This window comes from Phaenicophaeus curvirostris, chromosome 22 (genome assembly GCF_032191515.1).
Source record: "Phaenicophaeus curvirostris isolate KB17595 chromosome 22, BPBGC_Pcur_1.0, whole genome shotgun sequence".
In the NCBI taxonomy this organism is placed as follows: domain Eukaryota; kingdom Metazoa; phylum Chordata; class Aves; order Cuculiformes; family Cuculidae; genus Phaenicophaeus; species Phaenicophaeus curvirostris.
The window spans coordinates 7,282,261-7,287,535 of record NC_091413.1 but is presented as its reverse complement, the minus strand read 5'-3'; positions in this window follow the sequence as shown (position 1 = coordinate 7,287,535).

Sequence of the window (5,275 nt, the reverse complement as noted above, 5' to 3'; positions counted from 1 at the left end):
TCGGCAATGGCGGCGGCGGGGCGGGGGGGGGCAGTGAAAGCGCGGGGGGGGCGGGGCCGGGCGCGCGCGCGGGGGGGGCGGGGCCAGAGCCGCCAACGACCAATGGGAACCCGAGGGCATTTTTCGAACGGCGCTGGCCCCGCCCCTGCGGCCCCGCGGGGAGGGAGGGGGCGGGGTGCTCGTGCGCGGACACGCGTCACAGCTGGCCACGCCCCCTGCGTGGTTAGCCACGCCCCCTCCCGTCTGGCCACGCCCCCTCCCCCTCGCTGAGGCGTTTCCCGCCTCCTCCCCCTGAGGCGTTTCCCGCCTCCCGCCCTCAGCTCAGCTCCAGTCAGCCCAGGGTCCCTGCACCAGCCCTGGTCTCTCACCTTAGCGCCAGTCCAGCCACATCACAGTCCTCACACCAGCCTCCAGCTCCTCACCTTAGCCCCGCAAGCCCTGAGCCCAGCACCAGCTCCTCAGCTCCAGCATTATAGCGTCTGAGCCTTCAGCTCAGCTCCAGCCCCACAGCTTCTGAGCCTTCAGCTCAGCTCCAGCCCCACAGCTTCTGAGCCTTCATCTCAGTACCAGCCCCACAGCTTCTGAGCCTCCAGCCCCACAGCTTCTGAGCCTTCATCTCAGTACCAGCCCCACAGCTTCTGAGCCTCCAGCCCCACAGCTTCTGAGCCTTCATCTCAGCTCCAGCCCCACAGCTTCTGGAGCCTTCGTGTCAGCTCCAGCCCCACAGCTTCTGAGCCTTCAGCTCAGTTCCAGCCCCACAGCTTCTGAGCCCCCAGCTCAGCTCCAGCCCCACAGCTTCTGAGCCTCCAGCTCAGCTCCAGCCCCACAGCTTCTGAGCCTTCAGCTCAGCTCCAGCCCCACAGCTTCTGAGCCTTCAGCTCAGTTCCAGCCCCACAGCTTCTGAGTTCCCAGCTCAGCTCCAGCCCCACAGCTTCTGAGCCTTCATCTCAGTACCAGTCCCTCAGCATCTGAGCCTTAATCTCAGCTCCAGCCCCACAACTGGAGCACCTCCTGTATGAGGACAGGCTGAGAGAGTTGGGGTTGTTCAGCCTGGAGAAGAGAAGGCTCCAGGGAGACCTTAGAGCGGTTTCCAGTACCTGAAGGGGGCTACAAGAAAGCTGGGGAGGGACTGTTTACAGGGGCCTGTAGTGATAGGACGAGGGGGAATGGCTTTAAATTGGAAGGGGGAAGATTTAGATTAGACATTAGGAAGAAATTCTTCATGATGAGGGTGCCCAGTTTGCCCAGAGCAGTGGTGGCTGCCCCATACCTGGAGGGTTTCAAGGCCAGGTTGGATGGGGCTTGGAGCCCCTGATCCAGTGGGAGGTGTCCCTGCCCGTGACTGGGGTTTGGAACTAGGTGGGCTTTGGTGTCCTTTCCAACCCATGATTCTACACCACCTTCCACCCTAGGTGGCTGCTGCAACACTGCACTGCACCAAGAGCGCCTCCTTCCAAAGCCAAACTGTTGTGACCGGGTCCTGGCCCTGCTCTGTCTCCACTTCTCCACTTCAGATTATCTCCGTGATGCTTTCGTACAAATCCTTTGTCTCCTGTGCTGAACAGCCCTGGAAGCGCCTTAGCCAGATGGCTCCACTTTGCTGAACATTCCTGTCTTGCTTGTGAGTGTGAAACAAAACCGTGCAGCTGCAGAAAAATGCATTCTTTGGCCTTTCTCCCCGTGCGGTGCCTCTGGGAGGAGGGCTGGGATCGGAAGGTGGATGAGAGGGGAGCGAGAGGGAATGTGCTCCTTTACCACTCATTTTAAGATGGAAGAAAAAGATGAAATCACCTCAGCTGCCCTCCCCTTGCTCACTGCGAGCCTTTGTGCACAACCCCAGCACCTGCATGTGCCGAGCTGCAAGCAGAGGAGGAGAAAAGCTTTTATGGTCTCCTTCCCTGTTTTTTTTTTACCTCAAAATCCACCCCAGAGGGGAGCTGCTGCATTCCTTAACAGCCTCGTACCTGCCTGACAACCTCGGACCCTTATGAAAATACCACCTGGGGAAAGCAGCTGGGGAAATTCCACAGCATCACCTTCCCTGGAGGGGTTTAAGGGACGGGTGGACGAGGTGCTGAGGGACATGGGTTAGTGATTGATGGGAATGGTTGGACTCGATGATCCGGTGGGTCTTTTCCAACCTGGTGGTTCTATGATTCTATGATCAGGGAAATCCAGCACCAGGGAGTCTTACTTCAGCAGGGGGGGCTGCAGCCAGAGTCAAACTGCGATCGTGTAGAGCACTATCATCATCATAAGATACTTTTAATTGGCACTAAGCACTTTTAATAAAGTCCTAACCCCTTTCAGTACATTTCCTGCATTCCCAAGTGCCCTGGTAGGATTCCAGCTGGTTTGTGGATATTCCCTCCTCTAAAGCCATTCCGTTTGATTACATCTTTCTGCAGCCCCACAGCTATTACAGATTTGCCTGCAGCCTCGGGGTTTGGCTGTGCAGTGCAGCCTGCAGTTTAAACCAGCTTGTACATATTCATCCTGTTCCCAAGGAGGAGCTGTAAAATTTGTGTGTCAGGAGATTTGTCGTTTCCACCCCGCATCCAGAGCGATGCCACGTGTTCTTGTTCTTCTGTTAGAAACCAGAAACCTGTCGTACTTCTGTTTTAAATACACTCAGTCACAGAAACTCCATTCCGGGGGCCACTCTTAACTTTCTTACCTTGCACCAACTCATATTTTTCCCATTTTGCCACATTTTTTACTTAAAGTGAACACTATATAGTAATCAGCAGCCCCTGCCACACGTGGTACAACACACAAGATAGTCATTACCTTTCTCTATTACCTTCATCGCACTGTGCACCTCATGCCGAAATCAGTTTCTGCTGATGTGTTCTCGATCCCGCTGGCTGGCTGAGTGCAGCGTATTTGTTGCCAGCTTCTGGTTTTTATTGGCCTGCAGCTCCACGCTTCAGCTCTGATGATATTTAGGCCTTGTCTCTGGTGTCGTCACCCCAAGTTTCTGTAAAATTTTTTTCCTTTTCCATTTTTACCTCAACTTTTGCAGTTGTTTGTATAAAGACTTTTGTACATTTTTGTCTCACCGTCTGCCTGGCTCTGGGAGAATTCGACCCTTTCTCCATCTTGTCCTGTGTCCTGTTGCCAGTGGAACGGGAAGCTCCTTCCCATCACCTTGATCCTTCATCCCTAAAGCTCCACATTCTGCTGCTGCTTCTTCAGCTTTTCATGCTTTGAAAAACAAATATTCCCTGAGAAGCCATCATCAATTTAAATTGGGTAGCATGTGTCTGCTGCTCCTTACCTTGAGATCTGTTTGTCCCTGAACATGTATCCGAAGGGAGTTATTTTAGTTTGATGGGACCACTCAAGCAGCACCTTTGCTCTTCTGCCTCGACATTTCATTAACTTGAGTCTCCCCACTTGGAGAGCCACACACAAACTTCACAGTGCCTTTTGCCTGCAGCACATGCTAAATGATGAAGAACTCACCTGCCTGCAGTCCCTCACAAAGGTTTTGTTTTACGCTTGAGCTGCTTTTTATTTCTGGATTGTTTTTCCTTTTTATATCTCCAGGAGAAATATGAAGAGATGAGGTGACATCCTTTAACCTCAGTCTTCCACTGTGTTGCTGGTTCACTTTACCAAAGACACACATCTAACCATCACCAGAAAAACTTACAGATCCAATCCCAAACCTCCAATTCACACCTACTTTTTTTTCCAGTAGCAGAGTCTTGGTGTCCTCCCTGTATTTCCCATAATTACATGCAAAAACCACTCCTTTTCTGCTTTCCACTCAAAAATGCATGTTCCCTGCCACCTTGCGGCCTTCTAGCCATCACCTTTGATCTCTTTATCACCCTCCAAATAATTCTTTCTTGGTACTTTTCCAGGGCCACCCCACACCCTCTCCCAGCCCATCTCTGTTGCCGCCCCGCTAATATCAACATCTGACCTGGTTAGATTTATCTTTTCAAACCTTTTCCACAGGGTATTCCATTCATCTGCACACTTTCAACCCTTTTTTTGTAACAGTTCCTACCAAATGAATAAAAACATGCTTAAATACACCAAAGTTTGCTCCATTCCGGAACAAACACAGGACAGAAACACCACTCAATCTGACAGAAGTTTCGAGCAGGAAAATGTTGCAGACCAAGCAGCCTCCCCAGGCTGCTGCTTTTCCAGAGACACCCTAATTTGAAATAGATCCTTATTGCTAACGAGGTGGATGCTGTTGCCACTGGGAAGCTGGAAGCTGTGATTTTTTTTTTCTACAGCACTTTTGGCAGTATCATAGAATCACAGAATCATAGAATCACCAGGTTGGAAGAGACCCACCGGATCATCGAGTCCAACCATTCCCATCAATCACTAACCCATGTCCCTCAGCACCTCATCCACCCGCCCCTTAAACCCCTCCAGGGAAGGGGACTCAACCCCCTCCCTGGGCAGCCTCTGACAGTGCCCAATCACCCTTTCTGTGAAGATTTTTTCCTAATGTTCAGCCTGAACCTCCCCTGGCAGAGCTTGAGGCCATCGTGGTGGTTCTCCTGCAATGGCTCCTTGCGAGTTATCTGTCCACGCGCTGGGCTAGGAGACAGGCAGCCAGGCAGGACTGTCTGGGCTGAAGCCTCCTCATCCCCAAGCTCCATCCTCTGGTTGCTGAAGCTTGCACGCACGCCCTAGGCCACATCAAACTGTTGCTTGGAGTTTCTATCAGCACATGGCATCTCAGCACCATCACATACTGACCCATGGCCAACAGCCAACGCGGCTAAAGGCTGTTCGGTACCTCAGCGCCAGCAGTGCTGGATCTAAGAGCATAACAGCGTCTTGAGGGGGTCTGATTGGAGCTTACTGCCCCAAAGATGAACCCTCTCATGTCTGTGAAACAGCGACAGGGGCAAGGCTGAAGGAGCTTCTCTGCTCTGCAGCGAACGCTTCTGATACAGCAACCAGCTTCAGGTTCCTTCAGCTGTAGAAGTGACTCATGCGGCAGGAACCATCACAGACACCCTTTTGGCAGCGTGACACCGACACGTGTGATTGGCTGTAAATGTTTTCAGGATGCCCAGTGAGTTAATGAGACTTTTTAGAGACCTTGTTTTTCCTTTATCAGAAAATTGGCTCTATGAGGTTGTAACAAAAAGCTCTGTGGGTCACAGGAACATGGCAACAACCAGTGTAAGTCACTACTGGCTTAAATCCACCTTATGCACACCAAAAAACCATCTCTGTGGAGGAATCCCTTCTCCAAGCCATTCCTGCTGCATGGGCTCTTTGGCTTTACCAG